Source organism: Sciurus vulgaris, assembly GCF_902686455.1.
Source record: "Sciurus vulgaris genome assembly, chromosome: 9".
Taxonomy (NCBI): domain Eukaryota; kingdom Metazoa; phylum Chordata; class Mammalia; order Rodentia; family Sciuridae; genus Sciurus; species Sciurus vulgaris.
In genome coordinates, this window is record NC_136469.1 from 128084468 (window position 1) to 128106708 (window position 22241).

A 22241-nucleotide genomic window follows, 5' to 3' on the forward strand; every position below is an offset into this window, starting at 1 on the left:
ACTAGACATGTTGCTGGATCCTAAGGGAAAATTTATAGCTACAAAATCTTTACACTCCATGAATGGTACTGGGACAAAAAATATGATTTTATCTTAAGTGCTAAGCTTTGATAGGTTCAGAAGGCCCTAGCATATCAGAGTAGAAGAAACTCACCATGCCGACGGTGAAGGTTGGCTACTTAGAAATGTTGACACTGAAACAGAGACCTGAAGAGACTTCACCTGTATTAGGTCCAATAAGCCAGCACAGAGACAATAAGGTTTAAAGGAAACAAAGATGGGGCCTTGCTCTGAAGTGTTTTATCTCTCTTTAAAGATATAAGCCATTCTAGAAATTAGCATAACTACGAGACTGTAAATGATTATTAGCTGCAATGTGTGGTAGAGATAAGTTTATGGGAGGTCAGAGGAGGGAAAAGATCTCTGTGGATATCAGTATGGCCAATTTATAAATGACTTGATTTGGATGCCCACTCTGATACTTTGCCATCTGCTTTAAAAGAATTTCCTTCCATTATGTAAAATACCTGATCATAGGGTGGTGCCTATGTTAATGGATGCTTCTTCTTTTGGGGAAGCCTCATGTGCTCCATCTCAAGTAGAGCTTCAAAGTCAGATTACATTAGGTGTTCATGCTGTTTGCCACTTGGCAATTCTAATCTATCAGCAGATGTCTGGTAGAGCACTTTTGTGCATAGAGCCTTTAGGAGAAGACAGAGCTAAGGAAACTCACCAGCCCCTTTAGAGACAGAAACTCACAAGGCACACACCTTACCATCCAATCTTTATGGCTCAGCAGGAGGCCTACAGTATAATTTCAGACTTTTTCTTGGCATGTGGAATCTATTACTCCTAAAACTTCAAAATGTACATATTTCCCCCAAATGAGATGTAAGTCTGTTGAGTTAATTACCATACAATTATAGCAATGGAAAAGAAAACCCTAATCAAACGCGAACAGCTTGTCTAACTATTAACCAGGCCATGGTGAACCATTACTTAGCTCTGACTTACGTGATCTATCATAGACTTTTGGCCCTCGGTGAACAAATGCTTAAATGAGTCCACAATCATTTAAAACCAAGAGGCCTGGCCACATGGAATATTGTGATTGTCTTTAGATTGTTAGTCATTACATTTTACTGGCACAAAGTCATGGCAGCCTTCCTCTTCCTCCAATCTTCTCCATGTGATGGGAAAGAGTGGGCAGGACCAAAGAGGCACCATTTCCCAGGACTCCATCTACTAATGTGGTGATTTGTGTTAAAACATTTCTGCTCATACAGTCCCTTAAGCCACTTCTAAAAAGCATTAATATGTCAAATCGCCCTGGATAAATTTCCTTTCTAGGAAGATCCAGAGTCCAAAGCATCAAATTCAGAGTATCCTTTAACATTCATCCCCTTTGAGCTAATTCAGGCTAATTGGCGTTATTGCCAACATACTACAGTCAAATAAAAAATAAAAATTAAAAAAAATCCCCTCAGCTGTGGCATAATAAACTTTTGGTTTATAGTCCGAAATACAACAGGTCAGTTCTTATCAACTTAAGGCCATGAAAGCAGGGTTTGCTGTGGTTGAATAAACCTAAGTTGTTAGCCAGATTGAGATTCAGGATTGGGAAAGAAAAATAGGAAGGCTAATGCCAATCAGGAGTTATAACACTGCTTTTGAAGTTAGGTAATCAGACTATGGGTTTATTTTATCCCCCAGAGCAGTAAAAAGTAGACATACTACCCAGTACTAACCCCATCACTCCAAGCTTGCCTTGGTATCAGTCACGGGGGTCTCCAAGCCATTGCTGATCAGGAAAGGCATTTATGAGGGGTCAGATACACAGTCAACATGAAGACTGATTGAAGGTTGAGCAGATTCATCTATCTTTGACTTTGACAGAGTGGGGGTTTTAGAAATAAGGGCATGTAGCTGATTCAATTCTGCAAGCGCAGGCTTTACTACTGCAAATGAGTTTTTCTATTGACAAAGAAGTCTACATATCATTTTGGTTTTCTGTTGTTTCCTGGTAACTAGGGTCTGGCACAGGGAGGAGGGGAGGGAGGTGTAAGGAAAGGGTGGAGGTGGATCCCTGCTAATGGTGTTATTGAGCTTCTACAGCAACCACCAACGGTAACCACCCCAAGGGCCTATCTGTAAACAAACAGGCTGTTCCCAAGAAAATATCAGTCTCATAAGACCAGTATGAGCAAGCATATTGTGTCCTTCTTTTTTCCACTCCATCCTTCTGCTAACAAGAAGAGAAAGGCAAACATCTCGGGAATAAGAACCCAGTTGGGGTGATATTCCAGGATGCTTTGAATGTCAAGACTTGCTTTCCAAGCTTACCTTGCTTCCTGTAAGAGTTTTGCAAAAGCTGAAAATTAGCTTTGGAAGAAATCCCAGCTAGACGTTTGCGTGGGGAGAAAATGCCAGAGAGACTGAAGCTTATGAAAAAGTGCCCAGGCCAAGGCTGGGAAAAAGTCAAGCTCAGAAGGTACAGAATAGGAAGCATAGCAATGATTTGTGGAGGCATGGGATGCCTGCAGCAAAGAGGGAGGCAGAGGGAAAGGAGGGGGAAGAAGAGCAATGAAACCCAGAAAAGGAGAAGAGTACAAATAAGGGGACCAGTTTCAGGCTGGAGAGAAAGAGTAAGGAGGGGTCAAGGGACCACCTCCGGGGAAATGTGTCAAGGGCATCTCTGGAGAAGCTCTTAGGCATTAGAACAGAAGCCAATCTCTCAGTCTTGTCTATTGGAGGTGATGGATCTGTTTCCTTCATGAGCTCTATAAAAGCATTTTCCTAGAGAAGATGAGAAACACACTTCTTAGAAGAATAGGGTGGCTTGGTGGAGGCCCACCTGCATATCTTCTGCTTAGGAAATGAAATGACAGGACCTTACAGGGAGATAATAGGTGATGAGTTAATGTGAGTGCTTCACCTTAACAAAAGATAGTGCTGGGTGTGGGCAGGATTGTTGGGAGCTACTTCTCAGTGTTCTGGAAGCTCAGCACGGCCCTGTTTTCACCACCATGACCCTGGGTTTTCTTGTGTTTGAAAAAAGTAGGGCAAAATTGAGTTCATCTGCATTACATACCCACAAAATACAGGAGCTCTGAGTGACTTCTTTGAATTTTTGTGGCCATGGTTGTAAGGTTTTTCCTTGACGAAACCAATTGTTGTTGGAATAGAGAAAACTATCCTTGATATGCTGAATTTTTTCAAAGAGTGCAGCGAGGCCCTTATGCCAGCAGCCAAACGTGAGTTTTAAAAAAACAGGTAAAATAGATTTGGAAGGAGGACAATAAAATTTTTGGGGTAACAAACACCTTCAAAGAAGATTTAGATACCTGCTGCCCACCAGCGTCCCCCAGCAAAGGTGAAGTCACCAACTTTAGCAAAAATTTGCATTCTGATATATTCAATAAAGAAGAACAGAAAAGTGTGTTTAGCATAGATAGGTGAGAGACCTTCTCCGGATGGTTTGCTGGATGGCTCCCAGCATGGGCCTAGTCTGCTAATACTCCTGTTCTCCTGAATATCCTTCATGAATCTGGCGGAAGCAAGCTGATGGAGTCCGACATTTTCCTTGTCCTGCATCAGTACTATTTTGTCCACTCTGACTCCATTCTCCTCTGATACGTAACATTGCCACTGAATAATTTAACCTCTTCATTTAGATTCTGATAACTTATGAGACAGCTTTGTAATAACAGAGCAATAGCAATAGCATCCTTGTGTACACACTATGCCAAGCCATGCACTTGGCTTTTATATGCCATCTTACTTTATCTTCACAGAAACTATGCAAGGTAATTATTTCAGTATCCATTAAACAGATGAAGAAACCTGAGCTTAGAGGAGTTAGTGCATTTCCCCAAGTCTCTGCAGCTTGGAAGTGGTAGAGGAGAAATGCAAATGTGAAGAGAGTCTGACTACAGCCCACAGTCATAGCCATTAAGGTATACAGTCTCCCAGGGGTCACTGACAGGAGTCTGAGGGAGGAGCTATAAATAAATATGTATGCAATTCAAAATTGAATTAGAAATCATCCTTCTTTAGATCTGTCTTCAAATTAATATGCCTTTGACACTTAATGTAGTTACCTTTTAGTCCAGTAGCCAACCAAAACTATAGATACTAAAGCCGGACAGATGTGTGTTCCCTCCTATATCCTCCACCTCCAGCTGTGTGCTCCTGGTCAGGTTACTCAACTTTTCTGAATTTCAATCCACTTATTTTTAAAATTGAGATAATAATGTCTGTATGGAGTTGTAGAAAGGATTACATGCTGTAAACCATGAATGCTCATGGAGTAGATGCCTCAAACACTTTGTCTTCTCCAATACCCTTGTGACTCTGTCTACTGCTTCAGCCAAGCAGTAAGCAGGAAGTCAAAGAGACTTCTTCCCTGGATAACTTTATCAAATGCTTTGCTTTTTGGTCCTTAATTCAATTGTGTCTTTAAAAACATGAAATCTCATCATACCTTCTTTCTAGCATCCCACGTGATAGCTCATGAAAGGTGTTACATTCCCTTGATTTTCTTGATTTTCTCTTCTTCAGATATTAGTTTGTGCCTAGGCACTGTCAATACCCTAATAAGTAACTCGTACCATCTGAGAGTGGCAGGTGCTCTTTTGGAAGTTGATGCCTCCTTTCCATCAACAGACTTTCTTGGTAGTGATCAAGGACAGTAGTGCCATTACAGATGAGTTGGGATTTCATTGAAATCTGTAGAGCAGGGCTAATGGGAAATATTGTCATCCTGTAGATACTGCAAGAGCTGCTGCAGTTACTTAATTTGAAGGGACATTTCATAATCCTGGCTAAATTGGAATCACAAGTCAGAAGAAATCTAGGAGCAAATTGTACTGATCTTGCCCACTAGAGGCTTTGAAAGAATAAGTCTTGCCACAATTGGTCATGGCTGTTGATGAAGGTTTTTTTTTTTTTAGCTCAAGAGGGAAAGCCTCTATTTCAGGAATTGGGAGTTTCCAATGACAGAAATGATCAATTCTTTACAAACCAAAAAGGCTCATGATTAAGCAGGGTGAGAAATATTAGTGTTCAGTGAAGCGGTGTGAAATTAAAGTACTTTTAAAATTATTTTAGGAAGACATAATGGGTGCGCAGGAGAGGCCTGTGCTCACATTAGGGTTCTCATATCAAGTTTAGAGGAGAAAATGATAAAAGCAAATATTGGGTGATTATTCTGGAACTGTGTAAAACACCTCAAACATTATGTCAAGTGATTCTTACAACAATCATGTAGATTGTATCTACAGTTTTAATCTGTGGCTCCTAAAGATTAAATAATCTACTCTAGGGCATATGGCTGGCACATTTCACAACCTGAACTCAAGATCTGTCTGAGGAGCATGTCCTCTTTCTGCCATGTGAATCTCACTTTCTGTCTGGGGCTTTTTTGCCAACATGTCACCTACCACTTGGTCACCCCATTTTAGTGAAACTGGGCTTTCTCTTTATTCATCTAGGATGCAAAATAAGTGGCCTTTAGCATAATACCAGAGATAGAATTACCTAAGAACTGCTAACGATGGAGCCTCATCAGTGGAATGAGAATGGGAAAGAGATTTGAAAATAGTATTTGAACCAGGGACATCCATGGGACTACTTCTGAATGCACGTGAGAATGGTGGTCTGTTCACTACTTCCTCCAGGACCCTCAGGGTGGAAGAAGGAGCCACCCACACTGAGCATGAGGACTCAACAGCAACCAGGAGGCGAGAACTCTTCCCTAAGCAGCTACTCTTTGTCAGGCACTGTACTAGATGTTTCAGCTCGGATCTGCCAAAGTTTCACAGTTTTTATTTTTAAGATAAGATGAATGTTATGAGAACCAACATTTAGATCAAGCATGTTGCACAGAATCACAAAGTTAGGAAGTGACAGAGCTGAGATGGGGATCTGTCCAACTCCAAGTGTTTAGTGTGTCCTACTTTGATCTACTTATGAGTTAATGACCAACATTTACTTACTGTACGTGAAGCATAAGAATCTCGGATAAATAAAGAACAAGTCTTAGCCTCAAGACTTTTTATTTTCTATGTTTGAGACAATCTTTTCCTGTTAGGAAGAAACCTTGACAGATGGTTGAACAGGACTGAGTCTCTCTGCTTTCTCCGCCTGTTCGGCCCTGCACAACTCCAGGTGAGCAGTAGATATTCTGCAGAGCTACATAATTGCCTCATCCATCTCAGGACTCACTTCTCCTACCATCTCCCACTTAAAGAGGTGAATCAGAATCATTCCACTTCAAATCATGACCCCTCAATGCTTTGGAGAATTCCACCTTTGTGATTCCCTTGCTCTTCTATTAAGAGAAGTGGAAATGAGAGTGGCTTCGGGTACAGAGCCCATGGGGTGGGAGAGAAGCTGGAGAGATCAGAAAACAGTGTGTCATAATCTCATAGGTCTTTTCCCTCTGGATTTCAGGACTTTTCTCCTAATGCCAGTTTCCTCTGTGCTGTTGCCCAGATCAATAGAGAAAGACAAAAACAAATAAAAAAAAAACCCTACAAATAGAAGTTTGGGGTGATTCCATCCCACTCGGCTTGGCTCCCTCTCTAGGCAGGAGGATGGAGGGGGCGTTCAGAGCTGCCGGCTTCCTAGCACAGGCAGCTGGAGGGTGCACCATCCTTTTGGGACCCTTTGAGTTCTCAAGAGGTGCTGCAGTGTAGAATGCGGTGCTTCATAGAGACGGGTGACATTTCTCCAACTCTGGCTTTCTCTTTTAGGGCTCAGAACAGTGCATAGTAAGTGCTCAATCAATACAGATTGTTTATAGTAACATGACTTTAAAAAGTGGATAAAGATGGGACAGAGCTTTGTTTACTTCAGTGACAACTCAAAGTCTATGAGACCATAGTTTCTACTAAATTGAAAAATTGATTTGACATATGGATACAGAAACCCTGGTCCATTCGCTTGTGTACCCATTTCGGAAGCAGTAAACCCAGTGACTTCTATGTAAAAGACATGGCTCCAAGCCAAGAAAATACAGTAGTGAATTAATAGACACAGTCTCAGTCCTCAAAGAGTTATAGACTAGTGAAGGAGCAATCTGAAATAAAAGAACAGGAAAACACATATATCATATTATTTTATATTAAATTACAAAAGGAGATGACTAAAGTTCAGATCATGGTATAAAAAGCATTTGTCTCCATGAAAGTCTTTAATTTATTTGATCTCTCTCTCTTTTCCTCCATCTTTTGTTTTCCCTAAAACTCCTGTCACTTAGTTTCCTACACTTAGTAGGCATAATAAATACTACCAGAAATACAAACACTTTTTTAGCACTTTTATGTGTCAGTCATTGCAAAGTGACTTCATCTGTATCTCACATTGTGCTAAACACTTAACAGAATAAGAGAAGCCAGTGACTTTCATGTAATATTCATTTAATCTTCTTAAGATCTCTATAAGGTGTTACTATTATTATAGGTAAATTATACCTTTACAAAGTTCATACAACTGGTAGCTATCTGTATTCAGCTGCGAACCCAGACGGTTTTGTTTCATGGTGACCATTCGTAATTACTGCCCTGAGGGACCCATGCCAACCTTGTCTGAATATACAATAGAATATATCAGAATGCAGTGCAAATGCAAAATAAATCCATATCGTCAGTTATAAATGTACATTCATATAAATATATAATGGGGTCACATATAAATATAAATATGTAATAAAGGATCACAATATAAGATCCATTTCCTGTTTGCATCATGGTCAAAAGAACCTGAGAAGCATTACTACTAACCCACTGAAACCCCATAACACAGGAAAATGCAGAGCTCCACTCATAACTCCAGAAGTGTTTGCTATTTAAAAATGCACTCTGTGGAGAAGGCAAATGCAATGTCAAAAGTAGGCCCATTTTCCATGGTTCATGGACTAACTCCTAAGTTCAACTCCTAAGTTTGTAGCCAGGGATATTATAGATTCTTGACAAAAAATTTTCCCTCAGTGTTAGTTTTTATTTGAGGTCTTATTTGTGGGGTTGTTGCAAAGAGATGTTATATTTAAATTGCTTGGCATATCACTAATGCTTAATAAACATTGTCATGAGTGACTTCTCTGGCCCATTTCGTGATTCATGCTGTTTAGACATTAGATCCTATTTGAAGAAAGCCCTACAGATGCCACAAGTCGGTTGTGTGACCTCAAACTGTTTGGGAGACCTAACATTTTAAATCATTAGGCTATGGTGACTGAGAAGTAGGTCATCTAATCTTTTAGGAAGTCAGTAATAGAGCAACCACTCCAAGTAGCCTAGGAGATGGAATGTGCCAATGCACCTGTCCATATCTTTGTCAAAGAATAAAGCAATGGACAGGGCATGTCAGGGGAAAGGGTAACTGTGATTCTCCAGGCCCATTCATACCAATGATGTTTTGAAGGTGAAGCTGCTATGGAAAGTCACATGTTGGAAGGATTCATTGAGCTTAGGCACATTAAAGATTGGAAGATTGTGGAAACTCCCTCCCAGGCTGCAATCTCCTGAGAACTCTGGAACCTGTATTTTTCCAGTTCTGCAAGGACTCTTGCTCTGAAATGAAAAAAACAGATGCTCCTTGCAGCTGGTTTCACCTATTAGCTCTTTAATCTATCCTAGAAGAGAGCTTTGCTTCCGTAATAGCAATGTGTTCAATCTGGGTAGATGTGCAAGATCCCGGCCTGACAGCATTAAATTGCAGAGGAAATACCAGATACCAATTCTCTTTCTTCACTTCAGTGAATTTCTCTCCTCCTTGTCTCTGCTCCTAGCTCCCACCACTCTTGCCTTGCCCCCACCCCCTACCACCATCACCTTTGTAGTTGAAGGCATGGATGGAGATGTTTCCAACTACTTAGTTTCAATCAATCCTCAGCATTGTTTATATATTGAAAGACTCTTTTCATGTTGTTTTCTTTAGCAACATTTGCTTTTATTTGACTCACTGTTCCAATAATTGGGAAATGAAATCTTCCCTGAAAAGGTGCAAGTGAATAGGACTTAATAGTTCCAATTCAGCCATAGCTACAGGAAATGTTTGAGGGTTACAACCCTTGTCAGAGTGAGACACTTGCTTTTATGAAGAGCATATATTCGAACAATTGCAACTAAATACAGTCGTCCTAACCCCTGCACCCATAAACAGTGATTGTAAATGGTGACCTTTAAAAGGAAAAAAAAAGAAGAAAGATTCTTAGATGTGGGGTTGAGTAGGTTGGAATTGTATTTTTGTACCATTTTTCAGAAGTCTATGTCTTTCTCGTGTGTTGTGTGTGAATTTTTTATTCCTTACTTATTTCTAAAATTTACTATTATTAACATTCAATCTAATGTATTTGTTCTAATCCAATTCTGCTTCCCAATGCCCAGGTTAAGAAAATAAGCATTCACTTTCAGCCATAGGCATCTACAGAAGCAAATACTAACTAAAACATGACCAAAAGTCAACTGAAGGAGAAACAGAACAGATTGGAATTCCTTGTAGCTCCCCTCCTGATTTCTTTCAGGCCCCAGGCAAGTGAGCATGTGCTAATTTGCATGGTTGACTAAATGGCATGCTTAGACCCCAAATTTGCATCTCTGCTTGGGTTCAAAAGTGGGTCCCTGATCCAGTTTCCCTTTGTTTCTGTTGTTTCTCACTCATAAGTTAAACCCTTTGGGGAGCGAGGCTCACCAGGGTACAGCTTAGTGCAGACAAGCAATAATTGTCTGGGCCCCATCTTCATGTAATATGGGGTACAGCCAGCTGGTGCGGATGTGATGGATAAGGTAGGGGATAGGCAGGGAGAGGGAAGGGGAAGAAATCATCGTCATTGCAACCATGCAGAAGGTTTGAGGTAACTTGCCCCACTCTGCTCTTTTCAAGTAAAGAGCTCATTCGCTGAAGGGTGGCCACAGGTCTCCAGCCTCCTTCCTCCTTCTCAGACCTGAAGAGGGAAGTTGGAGGAGGGCCAAGATAAACTGAACAGGCTTATGTGAACTACAGCTTTTTCTCTGCCTCAATTTCCTTGCCTGTGAAATGGGACCTGATCTAAGTCCCTGGATTGTTTGGAAGATTATCTTGTTTTCTGAGATCTTTTAAGATCCAGAAATGGAAAGTCAGTTGCGTCTTGTATGTGATGGTACTGAGAAGACTCCTGAAATACCACGGATGGTCCTTGAGAAAGGATTCAGACACACAGACATGGGCAGCAGGGGCCTGTGTACCTCTCTTAGTCCCGCTGACCTAGTTCACCATGACAATTTCATTGGTGGGGAAATTAACACCCAAAGAACTGAAGTAAGTTGTTAAGTCAGACTGTCAAAGCGAAGTGCTTTATAAAGGTAAAGCCATTGTATATGTATGCCTGTGATGAGGACTACATCAGGTCTTTGCTTGGGAGAAAATTCAACTCAGTAGATATTACTTCCGTGACTGTATTAGTTTGGTTGCAAGTGTCAGAAAATGAACCTGAGCAAACTATTGGCCAGAGGAGTCATTTACCAACCTACACAAAGCAAGAAAACAAGGGGTGGGGAAGAGGGATCCAGTTGAGCCTAAGAAACCATGGGATCAGGGTTTGATTGCTGTAGAACTTCTCTGAAAGTCGCATAGGTAGTTTTGTCTCCATCTCAACTTCATTACTATTATTTTTTCACTACATGTTCTATTTTTGGGGAGGGATATGGAAAACAAGATTCTTATTTATTTATTTATTTATTTTTGCTCTGCCCACAAGAGGGAGCCTGTATCACCCTCTCTGAGGTCTGAAATTTGAACCCAGGGAGGAAGTGAGGTTGTATAAAAATATGGCAGCTCAGTCATGAGCTCATGGGTGGAGCAGGAAAGCAGCTGATCTCAGTAACACCTTTCCTGTGCAGAAAACTAATATGATAGAGTCACTTCAAAGACACACTTAATCACATAAATACGACTGCAGGCCCACTTGATGCCAGAGTTCTCTCATATCTTGCATTAAAAGAGATGAATTTGATGTTGCTACTATCAATCTCAGCTTCCACATTGGGTTGACACTTATCTTGTTCATATGATAAGTCTTCTCAGTTCAAGCGAACTGCTTACTTCCTCTGGCATTTAACTGAAGAAAGAAGGGACCCATGTTAGTGAAGATCCTGTGTGTTTCTGGACCCAAGTTCTTCCTGTTTTTTGCAAGAGGTGATTGACTTGGCATGACCACCCTTCAGTGCTTGGACTGGAACCCCAAGTACAATGGCACTCTTGATCATGTCCAGACCTTCCCAAGCTGGACTTCAAGTTCAGGGGCAGGACCTTCCTTCATCTTCTTTTCATCCCTGGGGTTTTACATATAGCATTGTAGTTTCTTTTGGGCTTGACAAGCTAATAAGTCACTTGTCACCTTCAGTACTCCTAGTAATTAAAAGAACCAACTAACCACATGCTAAATGGAAACATTAAAACTCACATGAGGTTCCTGTGTGACTACAAGGGCAATTGAGGTGACGCAAACCAAAAAAGGCCCAGAGCTTCTCTGAAGGCAGTTTTTATGTTCCAGCCAGGTATTACTGCGATTAGAAATACAAGGTATCATAATTGTAAGGAAAGTATTTTGACTGCCTCAAAAGTATAGCACTTTATAAATCAGTTGTTATGTTCCTGGAGAAAGGAAGCTTTCCAAATAAAATAAAACATCTCAGAAATTAATTGTATTTTTCTTCTAGTAAATAACCTCTTTTGCCCACAGATATGGATGAATGCAAATGAAGGTGCTGTTTTCATATTCATAATGGATTTTAAGTTTAACTGTAACATAGATTAAACTAGGCCAAGGACTATAGAAGGGGATAATATTTATTATATATTTGTTCCAGAGATCTTGTTTCATTCTTTCTCCCAAGTGGAGCAATGCACCCATAACATTGAAAGAAAGCAAAATATTCCCATCGTGGAAAACCAGGGCCTCTATTATACAAGCAGATAAAATCCCCAACACTATACAGACATCACTCCCTGAGTAACATCACTCCTTGAGAAGTAGATGCATAGATGACAAACTGTACATACCCAAAAGAATAAAGTCTTTTATCATTCTCATAGCAATCTTGTGTGCTCTATTTTGTCTTGAAAACTGAAATCCCCCAACATGATTTTGCAATTTCAAGGTCACACAGGTAGTAATTGACACAGCTCACTGAACCACCCTGTCTCTGCTTTGCTTTGGCAAGGCTGATTCCAGAATGAATGAAACATGTTGAGCCCTACTGGAAGCTACATGCCATTCATATCATGTCTTCAAGCTTCCAAGAGAGATTATTATAGTTGGGATTAAAAAAAAATCCCCTTTCAACTTCACATATTTATGAATGTGCCAATGAACACTTTAAGAATGTATCTATCAATATCAAATGTGGTTTTTAGCAGAAACCTTGAAAAAAATTGCAGAATTATCCTCTGAAATATTGCTGCTATTATTTTTTAAAATTGCAAGAAAATGTTCTGCCATTTCAGACCATTTATCTCTGTTAACAAGACACTTCTTTAGTTGGATAGATAATATACACCCATCTGGTGTGCAGTTTCTTCATTTACTCTGGTAATAATAACTAAAGGCACCTCTCCATTGCTATGGCATTGTCCAGGCCTATCTTTTGCCTTTCTTGCTGTTGATGGGGGATGCAAAAAGCAAGAAAAAATTGGGACCTGGGAGTAACACACAGACATGCCACTTAGAATATCATTTCCATGTTGAGGAAGAGAATAGTGCCCGAGTGTTAATGAAAATAGAACTTTACTTAAAATATCCCTGTTCCTTAGGCAAAATACAGGAATTCCACAAGGCATGTTTGGATTACCCGCTTGCTATGGTTTAGATAGAGCTTGACTGTCACCCAACGGTTCATGCATCGGAAGATTGGGTCTCAGTGTGGTGATGATGGGAGATGGGGTGGAACTTTTAGGAGGTGGGCTCTAGTACAAAGTGGTTGTCACTGGGGGCAAAACTTTCATTAGGGATTAAGTAGCTCATGTGGGGCTCCAATAAGTTCTGTGGGAGTGGTGAGCCTGCTTCTGACCTCTGTCTGGCATATTGTCTCGCCACGTACTCTGTTCTTTCTGCAAGCTTCCGCCATTGTGACACCAACTACCATGAGGACCTCACCAGAACTGAACTAATTCTGGCACCATGCCCTTGAATCTCCAAAACTGTGAGCTGTATAAACTTCTTCTCTTTATAAAACACCTAACCTCAGATATTTTGTAATAGTAATAGAAAACTGTTACACTGCTTTTGTTGAACACTGACCCATGATCTTCTCTTCCATTGCATGAAGTTCTCTACCACATATACATATTTGTGAATATTTTTGTCTGAGTTATGTAGAGAGATGAAATAATTATAACGAATTGGACCAACAACTTTTCATTTGTCTTAAACTTTATATTCAATGCAATGAGAAATGAGGACAATTGAGACAATTTTCTGGATAATGCAAGGTAAACAATTTGCTTTAATTTCCTTGATGTTCAATAAATAGTGTTCTTCAGTAACTTGATAGTTCCTTCCTTTCTCCATTTTCTTTCCTATATTCATACAGTTGGCATTTTGGCACAGAATTTGCCTGGGAATTCTTCAAGGTATAAATTTTTGTCCCGAAACTACAAATTACAATTTCACCTTTCTCTTTTGCTTCCATTTCTTATCCTGTGTTTTCTCTTCATCTCATGCTTTCTCTATCTCCTCCTTATTTTTGTATATGTCTGACATCATTAATTGGTATTTAAAGAATATAGTCTATCAAAAAGTGAATTCAGAGAAATTTACTTTTTTGTTTTAGTTTGACTAAAATTTTCTCTTTAATGCTTTGTTTTTGCTTTGCAGCAGCATAGCTAAATACCATGCTTGTTCCAGACCTTTCTTGGCAGGTGAACAGTCTGCCTTCTTGCACTCACGGTTGGTAGCAGTATCTCTGTGCCCCAGCTCACAGTCAGGCTGGGAGACAGGGGGAGGTGGAGATGGAACAACCGGTAATTTTGAAAATGATGGGTAACCACTTACCAGGTGACTTCAAGAGGTTTTTAAAAAATAATAATACAAGTAAACAAAATTCAACCAGCAGGGGCTTTGTCTTGAAGCCATTTCTTTGTATGGACAAGGCTACTTAGTGCTATGCCAGAGTGGCTATTAAAGGGCTCATTTCATTTCATTTTTTTTTTTTCGTGCAAGCAGCAGTTAAAAAATACTCCTATGAAAATACATTTCATTCTTATTTTCCTCTCCAAAAGGTTGTTGATTTAATTTTTCTTATACCATAAGCTAAAGTGACATTCTTTTGTTTTCCTTTTTTTATGTAAGGGCTTTTTAAAGGCATAGTTAATATATAACAAGCAGCACACACTTAGAGTATGTTTTAACATATATATACAGATTTAATCCTGAAACTCCAAAAAAAATTCTTATGTATCCTTGGATCTATTGCTTAAAGTTGACTATGCTTACAATAAGATGAGGCTTTATCCTCATACATACATGTATAAACACATATACATATCTTATATACTGCATTTTCTCTCCATCCCCTTTCTTCTTATTATTCCTGGTTCTGCCGGACACTCTCTTAATTGCTATTTATTGAAGTATTCTATTAAAAAGTGAATTTAAAGAATTCAGATTTAAATTTTATAATAGAACTTATGATTGGAAGAAAGCTGATTAGAGATGATATAACAAGATGCCTTCATTTTGTAGAAGGGGAAACTGAGGATCAAGGTCATTTATTCAAGATCAAAAGATGCTTGGTGATATCCCAGGCAGGTCTCTTGATTTTTGGTGCCATGGCAGTTATATGTACCCATCTGTCATTTTTAGTCTTGATGACAGAAAAAAAAAAATTCTAAAAGGTAAAAAATACTCAACATTATGTTAAGGCCTGATTTGATGCAAATTTTCTTGCTAAATTTACTAGAAAGTAAATAAAAGCAGGCTCTCAAATTCTCCCTTTAGTTCATGAGTGTGTGTTTAGAAGGGTACATTCAAGAAACAAGGTCATGAGATACTCACACAGATATTGGCAGGAGCATAAAGAAAGATATATCATGTAGGACTAGACTTTTTTTTTTTTTTTCTGTTTAATAAATGTGTGCTGACCAAGTTAGAAATACAAAATTCACCATGAAGAAATCCAACACATAAACCACAATGCAGAGACCCAGCGTCCCTATTTTTCTTTTCCATTCTTATTTTGAGATGTTCCTGAATCTTTGTCAAATTTAGCTGTTGTTCCTTCTTGGAATAGGAGCCCTGGGTATGGGAGGTCACTGGAAGATTTTTAAATCGAATATGGGATCAGAAAATGTTTAAACTGTAATTTAAATGCTTATAAAAAAGCACTAAAGGAAGAAGTACAGTAAGCATGTTCAATATACACTTTCTGGCTAAAAATGATCTGTAATATCTGAAAACTAGAAATCTGTGCAAATGATAAAGAATCATGTTCATCTCTTTTTTTTCCCAATCTCTTCTTTAACTTTAAATTTGAATTTTTTTAAGGTTTTTTAAAAATGTATTTCTATTGTAAACAAATGGGATACATGTTGTTTCTCTGGTTGTTCATGAAGTAAAGGCATACCATTTGTGTAATCATACATTTGCATAGGGTAATGGTGTTTGATTCATTCTGTTATTTTTTCCTCCCCCCCACCCCTCCCACCTCTCTTTTCCCTCTATACAGTCCCTCCTTCCTCCATTCTTGCCCCATGTTCCTCTCTTGATGGATGTTTTCCACCTCTGACATAGAATCATCATGCCTGAAGTCAGAGGATCAGTATTTTTGTATGTTGTCAGTGAAGTCCTCTCTATCTTTTCAGTGCAAAAAAAAAGTCTCCTTTTTCTTTACATTTCAGCTTCTATCTTTGTGATTCCTTATAATTAATATGGACGTGGTATCAAGGCCCTACCTATTCCAGGAACCTTACATTGAATACTCATACACACTGAAGTCAGACGATATCGACTCAAAGCAGTTTAAGAGGTATTTGAAGTAAGAAAAAAACATTCAGGAAGACGTGCATAACATGTTTGACAGTACTTCTGGAATATGGCATTATACCCAAACTCCACTGCTCCTGATGTGTTATTTGGGAAGTCTCTGAATGTACACATGCTCTGTTTCTTTTTAACTATGTAATCTCAGCAACTAGTACATTGCCTGAGACCAAGTTGGGTGCTCTGTGCAGTTTAGATAAATGAACAGTCAGGATCAATTCTTTCCAGCCCACTTTTATCCCAGCAGTGACTTAACAAGGGGAGTAATCATTAAGAAGTTCTGTCTGCCCACTTGTTAAGGCCACAGATATTGATTGAATATTTTCTATGGGTCCTAGGATGTTCTAGATATTGGGGTACAAGCCATTAGCAGGAAGACAGATTCCTGCTCTCTCTGAGATGACTGTCTACTAGAGAAAGATAGACAAATCTACACATAATCCCAGATGGAGCTTTATAGAAATTAAAATGCAGTGGTGAGATGGAGTGAGGAACAGGGAGGGTTGGTTAGGAGTGTCTCAGTCAGTCACATCTGTGGGGACATTGACACAATGGGACTGAACCGATCATGGGAAGCTCAGGCTGGACAGTGCTCCAAGAGAACGGCAAGTGCGAAGCTGCAAGAGGGGATAAGGTGATGTACTCAGAGGACAAAAAGGCCACAGCAGCTGAGTGGAGAGAAGGACCGGAACAGTCAGAGAGCTGACAAGAGAGCAATGGGCAAGGCCATGGCAGGCTGTGGAAGTCTGTCTGCTGGATTTTATTAGCTTTAAATAAGTTCTTCATTAAATACCAGTTTTTCATTAAATACCAGCTCCTGATATATTATTTTAAAGTCTACTAAGATAAGCTTTTAGGTTAAAAACCTTATTTCTAATGCTTATTAAGGAATTATGATATTAAGAAATGAATTAAGAATTTGGCAAAAAAAAAAAAAAGCTCTATGTAGCTGTAGCTAGATGAGGTAGTTTGAACTTCCTTCAATGATTAAGTGTTTGTTATAATCAGGGCCTACATACTTTAAGGGATCAGATAGTAAATAATTTAGTAGTTGAGAACCAAGAGGCAAAATCCAGGATATATTTAGGTATTTACAATGTATATTGCAATTACACACAAGAAAGGTTTACTATTGTAACCACTTTTGTGTGTCCAACTCCTTACATAACTATTTACCACCTCAGTCTTTAAACATGTAAAAAATCATTCTTAGCTCATGGGTCAAGCGAAAGAGGCAAGGATGGGTCAGTTAGCTGTGCATCCTCTTTGGCCACCACTGAATTTAAAGAAGTATCAGAAATCTTCTTTTCAGCAGAATAATTGACATCAGTGTGAAAAACATGACATTTTAGAAATTCAAATAACTTTGAATGTAAGCTATAATGCAAAAAAAAGAAGTTAAACAATCCCTGTGATTTTATTTTTATTGAACACCTATTCTCTTGGTTTTGAACATGCAGATTTAAGAAATAACATTTGGTGGAGTTTGTAGCATAAACATTGACAATCAAGGATGATGTCTGTGGTGGTTAATTTTATGTGTCAACTTGACTGGGTTATGGTGCCCAGCTGTTTGATCAAACAGTCTTCTAGCTACTGCTGTAAAGGTTTTTTGCAGATATGATTAACAGCTGATGTTGACTTTAGCAGGGAACAGTAATATGAGAGGATCTCATCCAATCACGCAAGAGCAAAAGCGAATATCTAGGAGACAGAAATGTGTGCTCCAACACAGTAATAGAGACAATCTTGCTTGAATTTTCAGCCTACCTGTCTGCCCTACAGATTTCACCAGCAATTTCTTAAAGATATACATAGCACATGCAGTCATCTTTTGTTGTCTTTGGGGAGTCAGTTCTAGGACCTTTGTGCCTACCAAAATCTTCTAGTGCTTAAGCCCTTTATATAAAACAGTATCATTTGAATTTAAGCTATATACATTCTTCCATGTGTTTTAAATCATCTCTAGATTACTATAACACTTAATATACTACAGATGCCATATAAACCTTCTGCTGTATTGTTGAGAAAACACTGACAGGAAAGAAAAGTCTTGCAAATGTTCAGTCCAGAAACAACTTTTTCTGAATGTTTTTGATCTGTGGTTGGTTGAATCCACAGATATGGAACCCATAGATATGTAGGGCTGACAGTGTGTATGAGTGTATAGATTCTATTTGTTCTCTTCTCTGGAGAAACCTGGATGATACAATGCCCTGGGTGTTTCTTCAAGTCTGAGAAGATTAAAAGTTACTGTCACTTTTTGGAATAAGGCCCCACTGTCTGCTCTTTTGTTTCCAAACTGTAAGTTTCATCATCAGAGTAACAAGCACTTGGCATAGGCATCGCAAGAGTCTCTAGTACTGGACTTAGATATAGCAGCCAAGAATTTTGAGAGTTACATTCCTAAGCCCTGCCCGCAATCTTACATATCACCTATCTTGAGAAAACCCTCTAGTCCATAAATAGAATTTACAATTGTTAGGTCATCGGATTCATTCCATATGCAAGTCTTTCTTTTCACATGCTTCCTCCCTTGGCCTTGTAAATAACCCAAATAAATCCTCTATGTATAGTTTATGGGAGTTCCTACTCTCAATTAGGAATGGAATGCCGTAAACTGGCTATATCAGTTGCAGAAAGAGCTCTTCTCTCCTCATTAACTCACCACTTCAGAGAACTCAGTGCCTAGGGGAACCCTTGTCTTCTACCAGGGTTTCAGGCGCTCTGATATTTTTTTTCCCCAAGAATTGAATGATTGTGCTCTTGGGGAAACAGCATCATCTGTGACAGATAACTTCTTTATTGTGGAAGATGAGTAACAGTGACTGCAGCACTGATATCACACTTAAAAACCAAAAGGGAAAGAAAGGTGATAGTGAGTATCGCCCAACACCTGTCCATAAAGCTCATGATTCATCACACCCAGAGAATTCCGCAGGAATAATACATTCATTGTGTCATGGCCACCGAATCTTCCCAAGTTTAATAGCTGCTGCAGATCCATGGTGCAGAAGCCTCTGAATTAAGATGATTCAGTAGGTTCCAATTCATCCTAAATAAGTGGCTGTCTAGATAAACGAAGTTCATCAAATTGCACTGAATACCATATAACAACCTTGCGGGGACTGCATGCCCTGGGGACATGGACAGTGTCTCACAGTGTGCTTGGCAGCAACTCTGGTGCACAGCTCTTTTTGAGGTCCCTGTTAAATAATAACAATATGACAATGAGTTTGCCCTGAATCACTTTGGTTTTTATCAGCACAGGTAATGGTTTAATAACATCAATTAAGTTACTTAAATTCAACCACATAATGAAATACCCATATGGAATGTGAGCTTTGGAAACAATTTTTTAAGTAGTAATAAAAGAAAACAAAACAAAAGTCAGTGTTAATTACATCTCATTCAATGTGTTGGAAATAGGACAGCTCAGATTCAGGTTTATTTTAATGGATGATCTGGATTGGTGAGATTTCCCTAGCCTCTCAGAGTTCTCTTTAGCTAGTTCCTTGGTTCCCTAGCGTGCTGGAGAGACACTTGGCCAGTGACACAGTATGGCCAGAGGAGCCAAATCATTGGAAAAGACACTGAGTGCTCACTGGGATGCTTAGACAATGAGGTAGTAGGCTGGCTGCTTCTTCTCCAACATTTGCCCCACAGGAAGTAACTATGTCCAAGGTCAGCTTTCCATGGACCAGGGCATCCTCCCTCCAGTAGAGGAACTGTGAGTTCACTGTGCAGGAAATAGCAAGCTCTCACATCCAGACTGGTATTAAGCAGCCTCTGCAACCCCCGAGTCGGAAGTAGGAGTAGGGCTTGTTCCATCCCTGGACTGTCTTCTCACACTGCATGCAATGTCTTGGTCCTGGCCTAACATTTTGTGGGATAATGGAAGGATCAGAAGACTTGGTCCCCCCCTCCCCCCCGTTTTTTTTTTTCTTAATAACATTTGGCTTCAGGAAAGTTTCTCCAGTCTCCAAAAATTCTTCACTCATACTCCTTAATTGATAACATGCATTATAAAATTCTATGTCATGGCAAGTGGGGCTGATGCTAAAGGACTCTCATGGCAGAACACACAGTCTAAGCTGTCATTGGGAGTCCTAATTTCTAGGAATTGCTCTTTTCTTCAAGATGAAGCAGGCCCTTGACACTGGCTGGAGCTAGCTGTTAGGCCGTACCAGTTTCCACCTGACTTGCTGTGGCTAGTTTGCTGCGTAGGGTGAGGGTGAATACTGCCACTTGAAGTGCTTTCCAACCCCTCTTACTGCACCTCTGGGGAGCCCAGCTCTGCAGCTATTTCCTCCTCCTGTGTTTCTGCTTATTGTGGTTTGTATACAGGGTGTCCCCCAAAGCTCCTGTATTGATGCAGGAATGTAAAATGATTAGATTATGAGAACTGTGACCTAATCAGTCCATCCAAGTTTGAATGGACAGACTGGGTGGTAACGGAGGTGGGGGGGGAGTGTGACTGGGCAAGGTGGGTCATTGGGTCCTAGTCCTGGAAGAGTGAATCTTTCCTGAGCCCCTTCCCATCTCTACTTCCTGACCCCACCACCACCTGAGCAGCTTTCTTCCTCTGGGCCCATGATGTTCTGCCTTGCCTTGGGCCCAGAGTAAAGGAGTCAGTCATCTCTGGATTGAGACCTCTGAAACCACGAGTCCCAAATAAATGTTTCCTCCTCTAAGTGGTTATGGGCAGGTATCTTTGTCATAGCGAAGCAAAAATTAACTAGAACTCGGCCATGCTGGGCTGTCCAGGCCTCTTTTGTTTTACAACTTTGGGGCTATTCATGGACCCACAACCAAGACTCTATTTTCTGACTTAACATATCCAATAGTAAAATGGAAATTGGCACACTTACCTTTACTAACGTATTCCTTTTGGAGGCCAGATTACAGTGTTAAGCTATATTTACATTTTACAAATGCTTTTGTGGTGTAAAGGAAAAAAAAAAACAAGGAATTTGGCATTTGAATGTAAAATATGAATCTTATTCTACTATTTAGTAAATCCTTTTATCTCTCTGCCTCTCAATTTTTAGATCCATACAGTATGTCATGGGAAGTTGGGGGTGGGAGGATTTATCACTCGCCAACTTCTCCTGGAGGGATTGTAATGGAAGTTGCTATACTGAAAGTACCTTGCAAAGGTAAAGAGGGGTGCAGAAACATCAGTTAGTGAATGATCTTTGGGACTAAAGGGAGAAAGGGCATGATCCTCATTAAAGGTACAGTAACAGGAATTTGAAAGTTGAAGCTATACAACCAGCCTAACGACAGCAACAGCTGAGACTAGTACTCAGAATTTTTACCCTCAGTTTCAATTTCTGTTTTCTCAATAAGACTGAAGAGAAAAGAAAACAAAATCTGAAGCTTCTACAGTCCTTTAGTTTGAAGATTGACTATTGACTCTGATCACTTCTCTACCACAGGTAGCGACCAGCCTAGTTCAGTCATCTTTCCCCTAAGCATTTGGCTTTAATGTTATATGATGCTACTAGAATCTTCTAGGTGATGTGCCTAGGTATTTTCAGGTACAGAGAGTAAGGAACTGGTTTCTTCAAGTGTATTTTTCTTAATAAGGAGGAAAACTTTTTTAACGGACATGTTATGCATTTTTGAGTCTCAGATTATTTTCAAGTTAACACCATCTAGGAAATTCACATCTTTCCTTCTTATTAGGTATTTTCAGAGACTCTTCCCAGTTTTTAAAATAGTTATCAGTAAAAGAACCTTAAAATTTTGTGTGTGGCTTCATAAAGAACATTTGCTTATACAAATTACTATGTGTAAGAGGTTGTACCTACATAAGAAGATGGAGGTCCTTCCTCTAAATGATTTTTATCTTCATTTCATGGACCAAAGTTATCCCTCCTCTGAGAGGGATAGATCTGGACTTTGTTGGCCAATGTTTTCTTCTGCCTGGGATCAGCATGTGTTCAATATTGCTGATCCACAAGGGTGGTTCTCTCTGATTGTCTTTTTCCTGGCAAATCCTTAGCATCTCCAATGTAAAGCTATGCTTTCAAGACACAAGTGGGTAGCTCTCTGAGCAAGAGCTTTCTGTGAGTGGCAAGAACAGAAAAGATGGTGCTGGCTTGTTCCTCCCCAGCTGAACAGAGCAGGCTGAGCTTCTACCTCATCTAGCTTAGCACACTAACTATGTCCTTGTGGGCAATAAATCATGTACATTACCTGAAAAGGCAAAGCATGA